The sequence below is a fragment of the Panulirus ornatus genome, chromosome 5 (genome assembly GCF_036320965.1).
Source record: "Panulirus ornatus isolate Po-2019 chromosome 5, ASM3632096v1, whole genome shotgun sequence".
Lineage (NCBI taxonomy): Eukaryota > Metazoa > Arthropoda > Malacostraca > Decapoda > Palinuridae > Panulirus > Panulirus ornatus.
The window spans coordinates 5,139,414-5,162,655 of record NC_092228.1 but is presented as its reverse complement, the minus strand read 5'-3'; the positions used below and the strand labels follow the sequence as shown (position 1 = coordinate 5,162,655).

At 40.7% G+C, this 23,242-nt stretch overlaps 1 long non-coding RNA gene across 2 annotated transcripts; it reads left to right on the top strand.

The window, feature by feature from the left end:
• The first annotated feature begins 51 nt into the window (after positions 1–51).
• Positions 52–22,316, top strand: LOC139747632 (uncharacterized). Of its 2 annotated transcripts, none has more exons than XR_011712427.1 (5): positions 52–377; positions 661–826; positions 917–972; positions 3,722–3,809; positions 22,179–22,316. It is a non-coding gene; the product is annotated as an uncharacterized lncRNA (long non-coding RNA). The 2 variants fall into 2 exon arrangements; XR_011712428.1 differs by having other exon boundaries at positions 314–377; positions 722–826.
• Positions 22,317–23,242: the final 926 nt, after the last annotated feature.

The window sequence follows — 23,242 nt, the reverse complement described above, 5'->3', positions numbered from 1 at the left end:
TCCAACACGTAAATTGTAATTGCAGTATCTATAACATCATTTTTATTGCAGACACATGTTGAAAAGTCAAGACGTGTAGAGGATGTGCAAAAGCGAGCACAGATATCTTTCAGGCAATATAACTATCGTGAAGAATGTGTATGTAACGTTTAAGTACATATGAATCGAGTATGGGGAAGACGCCTCGTGGACAGCAGAGGTGTTCTAGAGAGTCTAGACTTGACGTGGAAGTCAGAGGATGTGTCATGGGCAATATATACGTTCTTGTTCTCCATGAGGAAATAATCCTGCATCAGTGATGAGAAGCTGGTGTCCATGCGGTATACTATACCGGATGGATCCAGTTGTTCGTATTGACGCCCACGGGACGCATTTGTGTAAGGATAATTCAGTTTTTGTGAGAATTTCTTCACTATGCAGGAAAAGTAGAAAATACTTTATATGCCAGAGATAAAAAAAAAAAGAATTATTGTCATTTTTAAATTTAGCGGCGAAGATATAATTCTGAGAAATTCTGGAAAGTGTCGTACTGATTCATATACCCAGTATAAGTATTGTATTTCAAATAAAGTTTTTAGTAAGGTATTTGTTCTTTTTGTACTTGTCAGTTCAAGAAAAAATCAGAAAGCTTCTAATTCAATTTTTTTTTAAATATTTAAGAGATTTAAGGCAAGAAATAAAAGATTTGTTTCCTTCTCACGGTGACACAATCCGGTGATAGAGAATCCATATCTGGTCCGTCATCCATGCTCACTGGTGAGCACTCGAGCTGGCAGTAGGCAAGAATTGGACAAGGACGTGTTGGCCGAGATGTCTTCCCGTGCAGGTAAGGAGCTTTGGCAGTGGATATCTGTTTATCCTATAAAGTTGCAAGATGTAAGCTTGGACATTAACTATCCCTTTTTTTTTATTGCAGGTGGTAAGAAGAAGCCTCTGAAGGCGCCCAAGAAGCAAAACGCCGACGTAGACGATGTGAGTATGGCGCTATGAGTGTCTTTGTTGCTGCATTAGGTCCTGTGAATTAGTTGGTCTGCAGGATGATCTATTGTTTGTGACTTTCTATAGACCAGCTACCATGAACATTGGCTATCTTATCGGTATATGGTGAAATATGAGAGGCAAGAATGATAACATTTACTCTGCAAGTTTTAAGTTGAGTAGCTTTAAGGCCTACTCATGGATGAGTGTTTTTCATTTCACTGTCGGAATGTCGTGATCTTAATATTATCGATGAAAATCATATCAGTGGATTCATTCTATTTATAAAGCAGTAACTATGTTTTTTTCCTAATCATCGTAGGTATTTGGACGTGTCGACATGTATATTAGATTATTTTTATAATTCGGTATAACAACAGAAATACATATGGAGAAATGAACTCATCCTTTGTATTGAAATGATTTCAAGTAAGGCAGTAGTGGTATATCAGGGATTAATGTTGGGTGAACGTAAAAGTGATACACTTATTGAAAGATTTATCTTAAAAATTCAATATTTTTTGTTGAAATTTGCCAATTACACAGAATATTACAAGACGACAAAGTGAGGTCCTTCGCAGCAGATACAAAAATATATAGACAGCATTTCTGATATTTTAACCGTTAGATAAGGTTTCTTGAGGTTCTATTGATATTTTACACGTTTACATACTGTAAACACCTACATAGCAGAACACCTTATCAGCATTCAAAGCTAATAGCAGTGCAGAGCTAAACTAGGCAATTATCTGTCAAACTATTCACAGTAAAGAATGTTAGGTTCTTTTAAGCTAGGTTAGGATTCTTGTGTTGGGATTGTCTGTGGCTATCAGTTCATCCTCACTGAAATTGGTAATTTATCAGAAGCCCAGGATTGTGTGTTAGTTTATTGATTTTATGGAAAATGGTACCAGGAATTCCCTTCTTTCATTTTTTTTTTTTCAATCCTACAAGGCGAAGTCCAAACAAAGTGGGCAGGGTCATGAATTAGAGGGAAATTACGGTGTAAAACCACTCCACATGAAGTGCTCATAGTGTATCGTATTGATTTGTACCATTTTTGTCAAATATGTATCAACTTTGACAGGATGGACATCTGGCACATTTTAAAATTTTATAGGTTTTCAGTTCCTCCAAAAATTTTCATTACTTTCATTTGTCTCTTCTTTTTCCCTTTTGTAATCCTCTTATATTTCAAGTAACGCTTGGCCATGATGTGGAATTTTGTCTGTGATTGGAGCCTCCTATATAAAAAAAATCCGACATACAAAGATAATTTGCAAACATGCTCGTGCATAGCAGGATGTTGTCAAACTGTTTTGCAGACGTCTGTAACAAAATATCCACCTGATGTTTGCTCAGAGACCAATAGAGCTGTTTTCACTTTATAAATACATTTACAAACTGATGAAAGTGGAAGAATGATATGTGCCCAAAAATTCCTCATATGACACATTAAATCCACGGCACTGCATTATCTATTTCCTCTTCCACATGAACATTCATGTCTTATAACACCAGAAATGTGTTTTTTCATTTAAATTCAAAGCACTACACTGGTATTCTTAAGCTCCAAAATCCAATTAGACCGCTGAACTTGAAGATTGCGGGAGGGTTGGTGAAGTACACTTGTTACTATAGGAGACTAATACTATAGGACTGTAGGAGACAATGTAAACTAAGGAAATTTTTCATTTTGAGAGTTTTCTGTGTAATTTTTTTTCAGTATCCCAGTGATGCAATGCTATACTTTCCAGTCTTTTTGAAAAATGATGTTTTTTTATTTGAAAATGATTTTTATAAGTGAAAGAACATCTTGTAAGGAAAGTAAATCAACCAAGTAAAAGTTTGTGTAGACACCTGTGACTAGGACTGACCATAATTATACAGTACTCCTTTTGAATAGTTTTGCTGTGGAATTATCATCCTCCTCACATATAAGCCTTGGTTTACTCTAGGAGAAATAACAAGCCTTTTGTGAGAGTGGCTTTTAAGTGAAGCACAACGTGCTACACAGTCAGGGTTGATGAATCTCACCAGTCAGCCAGGGGCGTATCTAGGGGAAATAGCACCTGTGGCAAGCACTGAAATTGCACCCCTGGCTTGATTTAAAATGTACACACAGTGGATGTATATGAAAATATATACAGTGTGATTTTAAACTGTTGAAGAGTTGGGCCAAACTTAAATTTTTATAAACTCTTTAAAGACTAAAAGTTAGACTTATTTGATCAAAACTGTAACATAGAAGCGGTAATGCAATTGATAGCGGCATAATATTATGATTGTTGAAAAGTATGCGAGTTTCTTTTTTATCTCTCAGAACCAAACTGTTAAAAATGTCATTTGGGTAGCATATGTCAAACAAAAACCTATTGAGTGGCACCCAAGGCACCTGCCTTACCTGCCATACCCTAGATACGCCACTGCAGTCAGCTCCTGGTTCTTTATATGTTAGCAGAAGCTCCACCTAGTACTGATTCCTCATCTGTAGATACCTGTGTTCCATGTTTATTAATTTTGAAGCATATGCTTGAAGTAAAGCTTACCAATACACAAAAAAATTTTAGCTCTATATTTTCCTTTACAGAATATATCTTGTATTTATAGAACTAATACATGTTCATGTACATTAATTGGGAAGGGTATTGTGTTGATGGGAGGGACCTCTCATGGTATGGTTGCTCCTTATGCATTTTTTTTTTATTGAGTCCCAATGCATTCTTTTAATTCTGCATTTCAGGACGATAAGGCTTTCTTAGAGAAGAAGAAGGAAGAGGATAAAAAGCTGAAAGAGATGCAGGCACGTGCAGCCAAGGGTGGACCGCTAGGTAAGGTCATAACAGACAATGATGCAGTCAGACATACTTTTTGTTCATTTATTAGATTTTACTGGCAACAATCAAAAAGTGGACATCTCGTGAAGCAAGGCAAAGCTTCCCCTCTAAAGTTAGTGTTTCCTAATCCCTGTGGAGCTTAAGGATGTTAATGTCTCCAGTTGAATTTGAGATGAATTATGAGTCGCTCAGCCTTAAAATTTTCTGCTATCTTGAAATAGAAAACTTATATGTAATATAGTTTAGTTTAACATAGCATCACACCAGTAGTGGGATTGTAGAAAAATGTTTTCTGCTATCTTGAAATAGAAAACTTATATGTAATATAGTTTAGTTTAACATAGCATCACACCAGTAGAGGGATTGTAGGAAAATGTGGTTTTTGTAGATTTGAATCATTAAACAGCAAAAAATGAAATTGAATATCACCAAAATATGAAAATTACAACAATGAAAAGTCATCAGATGTTCCTGATGCTACGTTGCAAAGATAGGAAATGGCAAACAGGTATGAAAGATGAAAATAAAAAATTTTTTGTTTCTTACATACTTGTTGACCAGTAATGCTATAGCAAGATAGCATTACTGAACCAGAGAAAAAATTGCTTGTTTAGCTGATGCTACTGATACTTCTTATGGAAGGTAAAACTGCAAAAGAGGGTTAGATTCACTACACTCTTTTCCCACCCTTTGTCATCATTTTGTGTAACATGCAGGAGGTATGTGGGTAGGATTCTTTCTTCCCTGTGCTCAGAGATAATCAGTGTGATATACAAGACAGCTATTTTATGAAGCCTGCATACTTCCATAACAGTATTTATAGAGATCTTTGTTACAATAGTTCCTTACTCTAAGCACTCACTGTTTGCCTCTTCTTTGTTTGTTCTTGATGCTCCCCTGGCATATTTTCTGTTTCCAATAAGTTTTGTTGTTTTACTTTATATTTTCTTCCCAAAATGTGTTTTGTACTCTTTAGAACTGCACCATTTGTTGGATTGTTTCATAAATCTTGGCTGTTTCCAGGTTAACAAGGCATTGCTAGGAACACAGACACAGCTGTTTGCTTTGAAGAATATGAGAAATGCATGAGGAAAAAGACAGATTGAATTCAGCACGTAGGGTCTGGAAAAGAAGCACATGAAGGGGTTGATAGAGATGCCTTGTAGAGGGTGCTATGAAAATATGGAGTTGGAGGAAAACATCTAGAAGCAGCACGGATTTCTTATCCAGAAAGTATGGCATATTTGCCGGTAGGAATGGAAGAGACTGATTGGTTCAAGTTGAAAGTGAGTCTGCATCAAGGGTAAGACATCACCAAGGCTGTATAATCTGTAAATTGTTCAGGAGCTTATGGCAAAGGTTATGGGGAGAGATGTAGGTCTACAGTGTATAGCCATGTTTGTGGTTGTCATGGCTATAGTAGCAGACTCGTGTTAGAAACTGCAGAAACTGATGTCTAAAAGGAGAAAGTTATCGTAAATAAAAGACTGTGAGGAGAGACATATTCAGAGTATGAGACTGAATGGAAAGAATCTGGAGGAAGTGAAGTGATTTAGTTATGTGGGAGTGGACATGGCATTGAATTGAACTATATGAGGTGATTAATCAATATAATGAGCCAGGACAAAGGTCATGGGTGTGCTAGGGAATGTGTGGAAAGAGATCACTATCTGTGAGGTTAGAGATGAATATGTTAGATCACATCCTAGTGCCAGTGTTGTATGGATGCAAGTTATGGGCTCTAAATACAAAAGAACAGAAGAGGGTGGATGTGTTAGAAATGCATGAGGACGATATTTGGTATGAGTAGGGTTGATTGTGTAAAGAATGACACTGTAAGAGAAAGACATGTTAATAAGCTGAGTGTGACTACAAGAGCTGAAGAGGGTGTGCTAAAATGTTTTGGACTTATAGAGGATGAGAGAAAAGGGACTGACGAGGATATATCAAAAGTGGAGGGAATGACGGGGGTGGTGGAGACCAGGGAGATGGAAGGATGGAGGGTGAGAAGCATTTTATTATGGGAGCCTGAGCATAAAAGATGATGAGAGGCATGCACAAGATAGAGCAAATTGGATATATATATTTATTTATTTATTCATTTTGCTTTGTCGCTGTCTCCCGCGTTTGCGAGGTAGCGTTAGGAACAGAGGATATATATATATATATATATATACATATATACATATATATTGAAAACTTACTCTGATCGAGTAAGTAACGTAAGGGTGAGAGAGATGTGTGGAAATAAAAAGAGCGTGGTTGAGAGAGCAGAAGAGGGTGTTTTGAAATGGTTTGGGCACATTGAGAGAATGAGTGAGGAAAGATTGACCAAGAGGATATATGTGTCGGAGTTAGAGGGAACGAGGAGAAGTGGGAGACCAAATTGGAGGTGGAAAGATGGAGTGAAAAAGATTTTGTGTGATCGGGGCCTGAACATGCAGGAGGGTGAAAGGAGGGCAAGGAATAGAGTGAATTGGATCGATTTGGTATACCGGGGTTGACGTGCTGTCAGTGGATTGAATCAGGGCATGTGAAGAGTCTGGGGTAAACCATGGAAAGCTGTTTAGGTATGTATATTTGCGTGTGTGGACGTATGTATATACATGTGTATGGGGGTGGGTTGGGCCATTTCTTTCGTCTGTTTCCTTGCGCTACCTCGCAAACGCGGGAGACACGGCAAAAAAAAAAAAAAAAAAAATACATACCCATTTACTTTGGAGAGTGGCTAACCTGAGGCACGTGATTGGAGACACTGAGCAGGGCAACACAAAGCATGATAACCAACCAAGACTTGGTCTCAGTCTTCAAATTACAAACGATATGCGCAAGTCCACTGAAGACCACCTTTGCTCGTATATACAGAAATGTCAAAAGTGTGGTCCGCCACTCTCAGTTTGGAGTTTCTTCTTGCGACCTAGAAGTTGTTGATACTTCCAAGTGGAGCTGTAATAGGTCACTGTTGTCCAAGATGCGTCAGGCTTTAGCCAGGCGCGGGCATCTTGTCTTGAAACGGTCCATTCCTCGTCTTTTCTTCTTCCTATGGTCATTAATAGAAGACCTCAAGACATCTTCCTGGAGAATGGGTTCATATATATATATATATTATCCCTGTGGATAGGGGAGAAAGAATACTTCCCATGTATTCCCTGCGTGTCGTAGAAGGCGACTAAAAGGGAAGGGAGTGGGTGGCTGGAAATCCTCCCCTCTCTTTTTTTTTTTTTTTTTTTTTTTCCAAAAGAAGGAACAGAGAAGGGGGCCAGGTGAGGATATTCCCTCAAAGGTCCAGTCATAAGTTCTTAATGCTACCTCGCTAATGCGGGAAATGGTGAATAGTATGAAAAATGTGTGGAAGTCGAGAACGTTATCTTGGAAAGCAAAAATGGGTATGTATGAAGTGGTTCCAACAATGTTATATGGTTGCGAGGTGTGAGCTATAGAGTTGTGTGGAGGAGGGTGGATGTGCTGGAAATTAGATATTTGAGGACAATATGTGATGAGGTGGTTTGATCGAGTAAGTAATGAAAGGGTAAGAGAGATGTGTGGTAATAAAAAGAGTGTGGTTGAGAGAGCAGAAGAGGGTGTTTTGAAATAGTTTGGTCACATGGAGAGAATGAGCGAGGAAGGATTGACCAAGAGGATATATGTGTCAGAGGTGGAGGGAACGAGGAGAAGTGGGAGACCAAATTGGAGGTGGAAGGATGGAATGAAAAAGATTTTGAGTGATTAGGGCCTGAACATGCAGGAGGGTGAAAGGCGTGCAAGGAGTAGAGTGAATTGGAACGATATGGTATGCCGGGGTCGACATGCTGTCAGTGGATTGAACCAGGGCATGTGAAGCGTCTGGGGTAAACCATGGAAAGCTCTGTGGGGCCTGGATGTGGAAAGGGAGCTGTGAACGAATGTGGCCTTTGTTGTCTTTTCCTAGCGCTACCTCGCGCACATGTGGGGGGAGGGGGTTGTTATTTCATGTGTGGTGGGTGGCGATGGGAATGAATAAAGGCAGACAGTATGAATTATGTACATGTGTATATATGTATATGTCTCTGTGTGTGTGTGTGTATATATATATATATATATATATATATATATATATATATATATATATATATATATATGGGATAGGGGAGAAAGAATACTTCCCACGTATTCCCTGCGTGTCGTAGAAGGCAACTAAAAGGGAAGGGAGCGGGAGGCTGGAAATCCTCCCCTCTCGTTTTTTTTTTTTTTTTTTTTTTTTTTTTTTTTTTTTTTCCCCCAAAAGAAGGAACAGAGAAGAGGGCCAGGTGAGGATATTCCCTCAATGACCCAGTCCTCTGTTCTTAACGCTACCTCGCTATCGCGGGAAATGGCAAATAGTATGAAAGAAAATATATATATATATATATATATATATATATGCAATTGAGTGGGAGATGTATAAAAGAAAGAGACAGGAGGTCAAGAGAAAGGTGCAAGATGTGAAAAAGAGGGCAAATGAGAGTTGGGGTGAGAGAGTATCATTAAATTTTAGGGAGAATAAAAAGATGTTCTGGAAGGAGGTAAATAAAGTGCGTAAGACAAGGGAGCAAATGGGAACTTCAGTGAAGGGCACAAATGGGGAGGTGATAACAAGTAGTGGAGATGTGAGGAGATGGAGTGAATATTTTGAAGGTTTGTTGAATGTGTTTGATGATAGAGTGGCAGATATAGGGTGTTTTGGTCGAGGTGGTGTGCAAAGTGAGAGGGTTAGGGAAAATGATTTGGTAAACAGAGAAGAGGTAATAAAAGCTTTGCGGAAGATGAAAGCCGGCAAGACAGCAGGTTTGGATGGTATTGCAGTGGAATTTATTAAAAAAGGGGGTGACTGTATTATTGACTGGTTGGTAAGGTTATTTAATGTATGTATGACTCATGGTGAGGTGCCTGAGGATTGGCGGAATGCATGCATAGTGCCATTGTACAAAGGCAAAGGGGATAAGAGTGCTCAAATTACAGAGGTATAAGTTTGTTGAGTATTCCTGGTAAATTATATGGGAGGGTATTGATTGAGAGGGTGAAGGCATGTACAGAGCATCAGATTGGGGAAGAGCAGTGTGGTTTCAGAAGTGGTAGAGGATGTGTGGATCAGGTGTTTGCTTTGAAGAATGTATGTGAGAAATACTTAGAAAAGCAAATGGATTTGTATGTAGCATTTATGGATCTGGAGAAGGCATATGATAGAGTTGATAGAGATGCTCTGTGGAAGGTATTAAGAATATATGGTGTGGGAGGCAAGTTGTTAGAAGCAGTGAAAAGTTTTTATTGAGGATGTATGGCATGTGTACGTGTAGGAAGAGAGGAAAGTGATTGGTTCTCAGTGAATGTAGGTTTGCGCCAGGGGTGTGTGATGTCTCCATGGTTGTATAATTTGTTTATGGATGGGGTTGTTAGGGAGGTAAATGCAAGAGTTTTGGAAAGAGGGGCAAGTATGAAGTCTGTTGGGGATGAGAGAGCTTGGGAAGTGAGTCAGTTGTTGTTCGCTGATGATACAGCGCTGGTGGCTGATTCATGTGAGAAACTGCAGAAGCTGGTGACTGAGTTTGGTAAAGTGTGTGAAAGAAGAAAGTTAAGAGTAAATGTGAATAAGAGCAAGGTTATTAGGTACAGTAGGGTTGAGGGTCAAGTCAATTGGGAGGTAAGTTTGAATGGAAAAAAACTGGAGGAAGTAAAGTGTTTTAGATATCTGGGAGTGGATCTGGCAGCAGATGGAACCATGGAAGCGGAAGTGAATCATAGGGTGGGGGAGGGGGCGAAAATCCTGGGAGCCTTGACGAATGTGTGGAAGTCGAGAACATTATCTCAGAAAGCAAAAATGGCTATGTTTGAGGGAATAGTGGTTCCAACAATGTTGTATGGTTGCGAGGCGTGGGCTATGGATAGAGTTGTGCACAGGAGGATGGATGTGCTGGAAATGAGATGTTTGAGGACAATGTGTGGTGTGAGGTAGTTTGATCGAGTAAGTAACGTAAGGGTAAGAGAGAAGTGTGGAAATAAAAAGAGCGTGGTTGAGAGAGCAGAAGAGGGTGTTTTGAAATGGTTTGGGCACATGGAGAGAATGAGTGAGGAAAGATTGACCAAGAGGATATATGTGTCGGAGTTAGAGGGAACGAGGAGAAGTGGGAGACCAAATTGGAGGTGGAAAGATGGAGTGAAAAAGATTTTGTGTGATCGGGGCCTGAACATGCAGGAGGGTGAAAGGAGGGCAAGGAATAGAGTGAATTGGATCGATGTGGCATACCGGGGTTGACGTGCTGTCAGTGGATTGAATCAGGGCATGTGAAGCGTCTGGGGTAAACCATGGAAAGCTGTGTAGGTATGTATATTTGCGTGTGTGGACGTATGTATATACATGTGTATGGGGGTGGGTTGGGCCATTTCTTTCGTCTGTTTCCTTGCGCTACCTCGCAAACGCGGGAGACATCGGCAAAAAAAAAAAAAAAAATACATACCCATTTACTTTGGAGAGTGGCTAACCTGAGGCACGTGATTGGAGACACTGAGCAGGGCAACACAAAGCATGATAACCAACCAAGACTTGGTCTCAGTCTTCAAATTACAAACGATATGCGCAAGTCCACTGAAGACCACCTTTGCTCGTATATACAGAAATGTCAAAAGTGTGGTCCGCCACTCTCAGTTTGGAGTTTCTTCTTGCGACCTAGAAGTTGTTGATACTTCCAAGTGGAGCTGTAATAGGTCACTGTTGTCCAAGATGCGTCAGGCTTTAGCCAGGCGCGGGCATCTTGTCTTGAAACGGTCCATTCCTCGTCTTTTCTTCTTCCTATGGTCATTAATAGAAGACCTCAAGACATCTTCCTGGAGAATGGGTTCATATATATATATATATTATCCCTGTGGATAGGGGAGAAAGAATACTTCCCATGTATTCCCTGCGTGTCGTAGAAGGCGACTAAAAGGGAAGGGAGTGGGTGGCTGGAAATCCTCCCCTCTCTTTTTTTTTTTTTTTTTTTTTTTCCAAAAGAAGGAACAGAGAAGGGGGCCAGGTGAGGATATTCCCTCAAAGGTCCAGTCATAAGTTCTTAATGCTACCTCGCTAATGCGGGAAATGGTGAATAGTATGAAAAATGTGTGGAAGTCGAGAACGTTATCTTGGAAAGCAAAAATGGGTATGTATGAAGTGGTTCCAACAATGTTATATGGTTGCGAGGTGTGAGCTATAGAGTTGTGTGGAGGAGGGTGGATGTGCTGGAAATTAGATATTTGAGGACAATATGTGATGAGGTGGTTTGATCGAGTAAGTAATGAAAGGGTAAGAGAGATGTGTGGTAATAAAAAGAGTGTGGTTGAGAGAGCAGAAGAGGGTGTTTTGAAATAGTTTGGTCACATGGAGAGAATGAGCGAGGAAGGATTGACCAAGAGGATATATGTGTCAGAGGTGGAGGGAACGAGGAGAAGTGGGAGACCAAATTGGAGGTGGAAGGATGGAATGAAAAAGATTTTGAGTGATTAGGGCCTGAACATGCAGGAGGGTGAAAGGCGTGCAAGGAGTAGAGTGAATTGGAACGATATGGTATGCCGGGGTCGACATGCTGTCAGTGGATTGAACCAGGGCATGTGAAGCGTCTGGGGTAAACCATGGAAAGCTCTGTGGGGCCTGGATGTGGAAAGGGAGCTGTGGTTTCAGTGCATTATGCATGACAGCTAGACACTTGAGTGTGAACGAATGTGGCCTTTGTTGTCTTTTCCTAGCGCTACCTCACGCACATGTGGGGGGAGGGGGTTGTTATTTCATGTGTGGTGGGTGGCGATGGGAATGAATAAAGGCAGACAGTATGAATTATGTACATGTGTATATATGTATATGTCTGTGTGTGTGTGTGTGTATATATATATATATATATGGGATAGGGGAGAAAGAATACTTCCCACGTATTCCCTGCGTGTCGTAGAAGGCGACTAAAAGGGAAGGGAGCGGGAGGCTGGAAATCCTCCCCTCTCGTTTTTTTTTTTTTTTTTTTTTTTTTTTTCCCCCAAAAGAAGGAACAGAGAAGAGGGCCAGGTGAGGATATTCCCTCAATGACCCAGTCCTCTGTTCTTAACGCTACCTCGCTATCGCGGGAAATGGCAAATAGTATGAAAGAAAATATATATATATATATATATATATATATGCAATTGAGTGGGAGATGTATAAAAGAAAGAGACAGGAGGTCAAGAGAAAGGTGCAAGATGTGAAAAAGAGGGCAAATGAGAGTTGGGGTGAGAGAGTATCATTAAATTTTAGGGAGAATAAAAAGATGTTCTGGAAGGAGGTAAATAAAGTGCGTAAGACAAGGGAGCAAATGGGAACTTCAGTGAAGGGCACAAATGGGGAGGTGATAACAAGTAGTGGAGATGTGAGGAGATGGAGTGAATATTTTGAAGGTTTGTTGAATGTGTTTGATGATAGAGTGGCAGATATAGGGTGTTTTGGTCGAGGTGGTGTGCAAAGTGAGAGGGTTAGGGAAAATGATTTGGTAAACAGAGAAGAGGTAATAAAAGCTTTGCGGAAGATGAAAGCCGGCAAGACAGCAGGTTTGGATGGTATTGCAGTGGAATTTATTAAAAAAGGGGGTGACTGTATTATTGACTGGTTGGTAAGGTTATTTAATGTATGTATGACTCATGGTGAGGTGCCTGAGGATTGGCGGAATGCATGCATAGTGCCATTGTACAAAGGCAAAGGGGATAAGAGTGCTCAAATTACAGAGGTATAAGTTTGTTGAGTATTCCTGGTAAATTATATGGGAGGGTATTGATTGAGAGGGTGAAGGCATGTACAGAGCATCAGATTGGGGAAGAGCAGTGTGGTTTCAGAAGTGGTAGAGGATGTGTGGATCAGGTGTTTGCTTTGAAGAATGTATGTGAGAAATACTTAGAAAAGCAAATGGATTTGTATGTAGCATTTATGGATCTGGAGAAGGCATATGATAGAGTTGATAGAGATGCTCTGTGGAAGGTATTAAGAATATATGGTGTGGGAGGCAAGTTGTTAGAAGCAGTGAAAAGTTTTTATTGAGGATGTATGGCATGTGTACGTGTAGGAAGAGAGGAAAGTGATTGGTTCTCAGTGAATGTAGGTTTGCGCCAGGGGTGTGTGATGTCTCCATGGTTGTATAATTTGTTTATGGATGGGGTTGTTAGGGAGGTAAATGCAAGAGTTTTGGAAAGAGGGGCAAGTATGAAGTCTGTTGGGGATGAGAGAGCTTGGGAAGTGAGTCAGTTGTTGTTCGCTGATGATACAGCGCTGGTGGCTGATTCATGTGAGAAACTGCAGAAGCTGGTGACTGAGTTTGGTAAAGTGTGTGAAAGAAGAAAGTTAAGAGTAAATGTGAATAAGAGCAAGGTTATTAGGTACAGTAGGGTTGAGGGTCAAGTCAATTGGGAGGTAAGTTTGAATGGAAAAAAACTGGAGGAAGTAAAGTGTTTTAGATATCTGGGAGTGGATCTGGCAGCAGATGGAACCATGGAAGCGGAAGTGAATCATAGGGTGGGGGAGGGGGCGAAAATCCTGGGAGCCTTGACGAATGTGTGGAAGTCGAGAACATTATCTCAGAAAGCAAAAATGGCTATGTTTGAGGGAATAGTGGTTCCAACAATGTTGTATGGTTGCGAGGCGTGGGCTATGGATAGAGTTGTGCACAGGAGGATGGATGTGCTGGAAATGAGATGTTTGAGGACAATGTGTGGTGTGAGGTAGTTTGATCGAGTAAGTAACGTAAGGGTAAGAGAGAAGTGTGGAAATAAAAAGAGCGTGGTTGAGAGAGCAGAAGAGGGTGTTTTGAAATGGTTTGGGCACATGGAGAGAATGAGTGAGGAAAGATTGACCAAGAGGATATATGTGTCGGAGGTGGAGGGAACGAGGAGAAGTGGGAGACCAAATTGGAGGGGGAAAGATGGAGTGAAAAAGATTTTGTGTGATCGGGGCCTAAACATGCAGGAGGGTGAAAGGAGGGCAAGGAATAGAGTGAATTGGATCGATGTGGCATACCGGGGTTGACGTGCTGTCAGTGGATTGAATCAGGGCATGTGAAGCGTCTGGGGTAGACCATGGAAAGCTGTGTAGGTATGTATATTTGCGTGTGTGGACGTATGTATATACATGTGTATGGGGTGGGTTGGGCCATTTCTTTCGTCTGTTTCCTTGCACTACCTCGCAAACGCGGGAGACAGCGACAAAGCAAAAAAAAAAAAAAAAAAACATAATTCATAGTCTGCCTTTATTCATTCCCCTCACCACACATGTAATAACAACCTCCTCCCCCCTCATGTGTGCGAGGTAGTGCTAGGAAAAGACAACAAAGGCCCCATTCGTTCACACTCAGTCTCTAGCTGTCATGTAATAATGCACCGAAACCACAGCCCCCTTTCCACATCCAGGCCCCACAAAACTTTCCATGGTTTACCCCAGACGTTTCACATGCCCTGTTTCAATCCATTGACAGCACGTCGGCCCCGGTATACCACATCGTGCCAATTCACTCTATTCCTTGCACGCCTTTCACCCTCCTGCATGTTCAGGCCCCGATCACTCAAAATCTTTTTCACTCCATCTTTCCACCTCCACTTTGGTCTCCCACTTCTCCTCGTTCCCTCCACCTCTGACACATATATCCTCTTTGTCAGTCTTTCCTCACTCATTCTCTCCATGTGACCAAACCATTTCAAAACACCCTCTTCTGCTCTTTCAACCACACTCTTTTTATTACCACACCTCTCATACCCTATTATTACTTAATCAAACCACCTCACACCACATATTGTCTTCAAACATCTCATTTCCAGCACATCCACCCTCCTGCGCACAACTCTATCCATAGCCCACGCCTCGCAACAATACAACATTGTTGGAACCACTATTCCTTCAAACATACCCATTTTTGCTTTCCAAGATAATGTTCTCGACTTCCACACACTCCTCAACGCTCCCAGAATTTTAGCCCCCTCCCCCACCTTATGATTCACTTCCACTTCCATGGTTCCATCCACTGCCAAATCCACTCCCAGATATCTAAAACACTTCACTTCCTCCAGTTATATATATATATATATATATATATATATATATATATATATATATATTTTTTTTTTTTTTTTTTTTTTTTTTTTTTTTTTTTTTTTTATACTTTGTCGCTGTCTCCCGCGTTTGCGAGGTAGCGCAAGGAAACAGACGAAAGAAATGGCCCAACCCCCCCCCCATACACATGTATATACACACGTCCACACACGCAAATATACATACCTACACAGCTTTCCATGGTTTACCCCAGACGCTTCACATGCCTTGCTTCAATCCACTGACAGCACGTCAACCCCTGTATACCACATGACTCCAATTCACTCTATTTCTTGCCCTCCTTTCACCCTCCTGCATGTTCAGGCCCCGATCACACAAAATCTTTTTCACTCCATCTTTCCACCTCCAATTTGGTCTCCCTCTTCTCCTCGTTCCCTCCACCTCCGACACATATATCCTCTTGGTCAATCTCTCCTCACTCATTCTCTCCATGTGCCCAAACCATTTCAAAACACCCTCTTCTGCTCTCTCAACCACGCTCTTTTTATTTCCACACATCTCTCTCACCCTTACGTTACTTACTCGATCAAACCACCTCACACCACACATTGTCCTCAAACATCTCATTTCCAGCACATCCATCCTCCTGCGCACATCTCTATCCATAGCCCACGCCTCGCAGCCATACAACATTGTTGGAACCACTATTCCCTCAAACATACCCATTTTTGCTTTCCGAGATAATGTTCTCGACTTCCACACATTTTTCAAGGCTCCCAAAATTTTCGCCCCCTCCCCCACCCTATGATCCACTTCCGCTTCCATGGTTCCATCCGCTGACAGATCCACTCCCAGATATCTAAAACACTTCACTTCCTCCAGTTTTTCTCCATTCAAACTCACCTCCCAATTGACTTGACCCTCACCCCTACTGTACCTAATAACCTTGCTCTTATTCACATTTACTCTCAACTTTCTTCTTCCACACACTTTACCAAACTCAGTCACCAGCTTCTGCAGTTTCTCACATGAATCAGCCACCAGCGCTGTATCATCAGCGAACAACAACTGACTCACTTCCCAAGCTCTCTCATCCCCAACAGACTTCATACTTGCCCCTCTTTCCAGGACTCTTGCATTTACCTCCCTTACAACCCCATATATATTGTGTCCTGGGGATAGGGGAGAAAGAATACTTCCCATGTATTCCCTGCGTGTCGTAGAAGGCGACTAAAAGGGAAGGGAGCGGGGGGCTGGAAATCCTCCCCTCTTTTTTTTTTTTTTTTTTTTTTTTTTTTTTTTTTTTTTTTAAAGAAGGAACAGAGAAGAGGGCCAGGTGAGGATATTCCCTCAAAGGCCCAGTCCTCTGTTCTTAACGCTACCTCGCTATCGCGGGAAATGGCGAATAGTATGAAAAAAAAAAATATATATATATATATATATACACATGTATATATATATACATATATACAATAAATAAATAAATAATATTATCTATTGTTTTATTTATTTTGCTTTGTCGCTGTCTCCCGCGTTAGTGAGGTAGCGCAAGGAAACAGACGAAAGAATGTCCCAACCCACCCACATACACGTCCACACACGCGTATATACATACATATACATCTCAATGTATACTTATATATACACACACAGACATATACATATATACACATGTACATAATTCATACTGTCTGCCTTTATTCATTCCCATTGCCACCTCGCCACACATGGAATAACAACCCCCTCCCCCCTCATGTGTGCCAGTTAACTTGGCCCTCAACCCTACTGAACCTAATAACCTTGCTTTTATTCACATTTACTCTCAACTTTCTTCTTTCACACACTTTACCAAACTCAGTCACCAACTTATGCAGTTTCTCACCTGAATCAGCCACCAGTGCTGTACCATCAGCAAACAACAACTGACTCACTTCCCAAGCCCTCTCATCCACAGCAGACTGCATGCTTGCCCTTCCCTCCAAAACTCTTGCATTCACCTCCCTAACCACCCCATCCATAAGCAAATTAAACAACCATGGAGATATTACGCACCCCTGTGGCAAACCGACACTCACTGGGAACCAATCACTTTCCTCTCTTCCTGCTTGTACACATGCCTTACACCCTTGGTAAAAACTTTTCACTGCATCTAGCAACTTACCTCCCTCAACATATACTCTTAAAACCTTCCACAAAGCATCTCTATCCACCATATCATATGCCTTCTCCAGATCCATAAATGCTACATACAAATCCATCTGTTTTTCTAAGAATTTCTCACATTCATTATTCAAAGCAAACACCTGATCCACACATCCTCAACCACTTCTGAAACCACACTGCTCTTCCCCAATCTGATGTTCTGTACATGCCTTCACCCTCTCAATCAATACCCTCCATATAATTTCCCAGGAATACTCAATAAACTTATGCCACAGTAATTTGAACACTCACCTTTGCTTTTGTACAATGACGCTATGCATGCATTCCACCAGTCCTCAGGCACTTCACCATGATCCATACATACATTGAATATCCTCACCAGCCAATCAACAACACAGCCCCCCTTTTATATATTATTATAAATTCCACTGCAATACCATCCAAACCTGCACCTTGCCAGCTTTCATCTGCAAAGCTTTCACTACCCCTTCTCTGTTCACCAAACCATTCTCCCAGACCCTCTCACTTCGCACACCACCCTGACCAAAACACCTTATATCTGCCATTCTATCATCAAACACATTCAACAGACCTTCAAAATTATTACTCCATCTCCTCACTTCATCACTACTAGTTATTACCTCCCCATTTGCCCCCCTTCACCGATGTTCCCATTTGTTCTCTTGTCTTACGTAATTTATTTACCTCCTTCCAAAACATCTTTTTATTCTCCCTAAAATTTAATGATACTCTCACCCTATCTTATTTGCCCTCTTTTTCACCTCTTGCACCTTTCCTTGAACCTCCTGCCGCTTTCCTTTATATATCTCCCAGTCATCTGCACTACTTCCCTGCAAAAATGGTCCAAACTCCTTTCTCTTCTCTTTCACTAACAGTCTTACTTCTTCATCCCACCATTCACTACCCTTTCTAATCTACCCACCTCCCACCTTTCTTGTACCACATGCATCTAAAGTGCAAACCATCACTGCTTCCCTAAATACATCCCATTCCTCCCGCAATCCCCATATGTCATTTGCTCTCACCTTTTGCCATTCTGCACTCAATCTCTCCTACTATTTCCTCACACAGGTCTCCTTTCCAAGCTCACTTACTCTTACCACTCTCTTGCCCCCAACATTCTCTCTTCTTTTCTGAAATCCTTAACAAGTCTTTACCATCACCTCCACAAGATAGTGATCAGACATCCCTCCAGCTGCCCCTCTCAGCACATTAACATCCAAAAGTCTCTCTTTTATATGCTTATCAATTAACATGTAATACAATAATGCCCTAAGGCCATCTCTCTGGCTCACATATGTATACTTATGTATATCTCTCTTTTTAAACCAGGTATTCCCAATCACCATTCCGTTCTTAGCACACAAATCCACAAGCACTTCACCATTTCCATTTACAACACTTAACACCCCATGTACACCAATTATACCCTCAACGGCTACATTACTCACCTTGGCTTTCAGATCACCCATCACTATAACCTGGTCTCGTGCATCAAAGCTGCAAACACACACACACTCAGCTGCTCCCAAAACATATGCCTCTCATGATCTTTCTTCTCATGACCAGGTGTATAGGCACCAATCGTCACCCTTCTCTCTCCATCCACTTTCAGTTTTACCCATATCAATCTAGAGTTTACTTTCGTACTTTCTATCACATATTCCGCTACTCCTTCTTCAGGAGGAGTGCTACTCATTCCTTTGCTCTTGTCCTCTCACTAATCCCTGACTTTACTCCCAAACATTCCCAAACCACTCTTCCCCTTTACCCTTGAGCTTCGTTTCACTCAGAGCCAAAACATCCAGTTTCCTTTCCTCAAACATACTACCTATCTCCCCTTTTTTCTCATCTTGGTTACATCCACTTACATTTAGACACCCCAATCTGAGCCCTCGAGGAGGATGAGCACTCCCCACATGACTCCCTCTTCTGTTTCCCCTTTAGAGAGAATTATGAAACAAAAAGAAAAGACAAGGGAAAGTATTCAAAAATCTTTCAGGATTTGAAAGACCTGTCTTGAAAAGTACAAGGTCATAGTTATTGGGAAAGACATGAGAAGGTAAAGAGTTCCAAAGCTTCATCATAGGGAAAGAAGTAGGTATCAAAATGGCCCACCCCTGAGTTGCCAGTAGCCACATAATAATCATGTGTTGCAGCAACTTGCCGAATATTGTGTGGTCTAGCTGGTGGTAAGGGTACACAAACAGCCAGCTCTCAGGAGCAAAAACCAAGGTGATTCCTACAGAAGAGGGAAAGTGAACCAATGTTGCAGTGCAGGGCAAGGGGATCAAGTTTGGAAGTTAGCTTAGGACAGTATATAAGCTAAACTGCTTTTGACTCAACTCTGTCAAGTAAGGATACAGAGCTAGAACCACCCAACTCTTCTAGAACCACAAATGTGAGAGTGGTACTCCATACAAGGACAAATCAATCCCTTTTATAAACAGAGCAACTGTTCAGAAAAGTTTTCTATTAGACTAGGCACTGTAACTTTTCCTCACTCGTCCATGAAAAATTTTAAAAAAAGTCCTTTGATGCCTCAGATTTTAGACCTGATTCTAGGTATATTCACACCACCAAATAAGAATATGACCTTCATTTCCTTCTAGCAGCTCTAGTTTTGAGACAACGAACTTATTAATAAATGTACCTCTTATGAGCATGCCACAGCATGTGTTCACGTGTAATGCCATTGGTGACATTATATTTTTCCCACCATGGTGATGTCTCTCCTCTTCCCGCTGAGTCAGTCTGGGCCTGGTGGAAGGACCGAAAGGTTGTTGTTAGCTGGACACTGTATTTCCTTTCCTAGAATACATAAGAGTGCAGAGAGTTTGCTTCTTCCCCCAACCAACTGTTATAATAATTTTTTGCAAATTGGGCTGTGTGAAATGAATAATTCTTGGTGTTGTGGTAGGCTACAAGGTACTTGTGCAGGCTACTTGGTATTACATCATCAGTCTACCTAAATCCACTTCTGCCCTTTTTTTCGTCTCTCACCCTCCCTCCCTCCTCCTTCCCCCTAGTTGCAGGTTGATGACATGGCTTCCTCATGAAGAAAATGTTTGAATCATCCAGATTCTTTCTGCTATGTTTGTGGAGAGTACACATTCATGGAACAGAGAAAATCCATTTCTGATATTGCGGAAAGGGCATACTTAAGCTATTTCAAAATACAACTAGGAAACCTTGATAAGACATGGACTCCACACATTGCTTGTAAAACTTGTGTTGAACACCTGCGGCAGATGGACTAATGGCAAGAGGAAATGTGTGAAGTTTGGCATACCAATGGTCTGGAGAGAACAGAGTAACAGTTGTAATGACTGTTACTTATGTCTGGTTAGCATAAATGGTGTTAATGGACGTAATCAGAGTAAATGGACATATCTTGACCTAGACTCGGCAAAATGACCTTTTGCACTCAGATGAAATACCTGTTGCATCATTTCCTCACCTGGAAGAGCTCCCTGAAGAAAATGAATCCTTTACCTCTGCAGTAGACAGTACTTGAGGGAACCTCTTTAGTAGCAGAAGTTTTTAGTCAGCTGGGACTCAATGACCTCATTAGGGAGTTAAATCTGTCCAAGAAATCAGCAGAATTGTTGACGTCCAGGCTAGCAGTAAAGAACTTATTGCCACCAGGAACCAAAATCACGTACTATCACAATAGAGAAATGTCTTTACTGCCCTTCTTCTCAGAGGAAAATTATTTCATTTTTTGCATTGATGTTCAAGGCTTGCTGATGAAAATGGGTGTATCAGAATATGTACCAAGTGAATGACGGTTATTCATAAATAGTTCTAAGTGGAGCTTAAAATGTGTGCTTCTACATGATGGCAACAAATATGGATCAATCATAATTGGTCATTCAACTAAGATGACTGAACAGCAGGAAACAATTGCCCTGCTCTTACAGAAGATATACTGTTATCACCAATGGGTAATCTGTGTGGATCTCAAGATGGTGACTTTTCTCCTGGGTCAGCAGAGTGGATACAAGTATCCCTGCTTTATCTGTCTCTGGGATAGTAGAGCTAAGGATGAGCCCTAGGTGAGAAAACAATGGCCTCTTAAAGAAAACATGGTGGTTGAAGAAAAGACTGTAGTTGCAGAACCCTTGTGAAGGCTTTGAACAAAGAAGGGGACTGCTTTGACCACATATGCAGAAAATTTCCAGCGTTGAGCATGAAGAAGCTGAAGGCAGGTATTTTTGACGGGTCACAAATCAGGGAAATCATGAGACCCACATTTCCAAGATTCAATGAACAATGCTGAGGCAGATGCATGGTCATCATTCACTGTGGTTGTTAGGAATTTTTTTGGAAGCCATAAAGCAGATAATTACTCTGAACTAGTGGAGAACATGTTCTCTTCTTTCCATCAACTTTGTTGTTAAATGAGCATCATAGTGCATTACCTCCACAGCCACTTGGATTGTTTCTCAGACAACCTTGGTGACCTGAGGAACAGGGTGAATGATTCCACTAAGATTTAAGAACCATGGAAGAAAGGTACCGGGTACGCTGGGATACCCATATGATGGCAGATTACTGCAGGACCCTCGAAATGCCTCTTTTGTGAGATGCCTGAGTAAATGAACATTGTATCAGTGATAACTTTTTATGCTTGTTTCGCCATTATCTGATTCTGTGGATGTAATTTAATGAATAACCAGATTCTACTTGTATGAAGCCTTTTTCTTTTAATAAAGACAACAATAATAATTTGTAGTCATCAATCCTTGTGCCCAATCAGATGTATGCATAGCAATTATGGGTATTTCATATCTCCATAACCAGAGCTGATAGAGAAAAACTGATGGCATATTTAGAATCAGTGACCAAAATTTATGTAAAAACAGGTCTAATATCTCGGGCACCAAATTCTCTGTTCCCACTGATAGTCTTTGGAAATTGGATTAGTGGTGAAAGTAGTGTTAATTACTTAAAAAATCAGCATAAAATATCACTTAGAGTGGTTATTTATTCACTGCTAAGTGAAAAAAGTTCCCTTTACAGTGTTAGCCAGAATTTCTATATACCACTGGTACAACTTGGTTACCTTCTTGTAGTACAGTACTGTAGTTAGTAGCAATAATATTACTGCCAACTGTAACTAATTTTCTTCTTTTCAGTATCTGGTGGAATTAAGAAGAGTGGAAAGAAGTAGCATCTGTTTTTCATTAGCATGAGATTTCTATCCTCACCATCTCACTTTCGCTTTTCATCCAAGGCTTTTAATTTTTTTTCTTAAAATAAAGATGATAAAGTAAGTTATAATATTCTTAACCTATCAGAAGTGGAGTTTGTAAAAAATGCTTAAGTTTTTACTATAAGTGGAGAAAGTTATTATTAAATCAGTGGACCATAAAGAAACATTGAATGATTCACTGTGTGTGCGTGTATATATTTATTTATTATACTTTGTCACTTGTCTCCCATGTTACAGCGCAAGGAAACAGACGAAAGATGGCCCAACCCACCCACACACACACACACATATATATATATATATATATATATATATATATATATATATATATATATATATATATTATTCCTGGGGATAGGGGAGAAAGAATACTTCCCACGTATTCCCTGCGTGTCATAGAAGGCGACTAAAAGGGGAGGGAGCGGGGGGCTGGAAATCCTCCCCTCTCACTTTTTTTTTTAATTTTCCAAAAGAGGGAACAGAGAAGGGGCCCAGGTGAGGATATTCCCTCAAGGGCCCAGTCCTCTGTTCTCAACGCTACCTCGCTAATGCGGGAAATGGCGAATAGTATAAAATATATATATATATATATATATATATATATATATATATATATATATATATATATATTTTTTTTCCGCTGTCTCCCGCGTTTGCGAGGTAGCGTAAGGAAACAGATGAATATATATATATACACACACCCACACACACACATATACATACCTATACATTTCAAATGTATACATAGGTATACATACACAGACAAATACATATATACACATATACACATTCATACTTGCTGCCCTCAGCCATTCCCGTCGCCACCCCGCCACACATGAAATGGCACACCCCTCCCCTACAAGCACGAGGTAGCACTAGGAAAAGACAACAAAGTCCACATTCATTCACACTCAGTCTCTAGCTTTCATGTGTAATGCACTGAAACCACAGCTCCCTTTCCATATCTAGGCCCCACAGAACATTCCA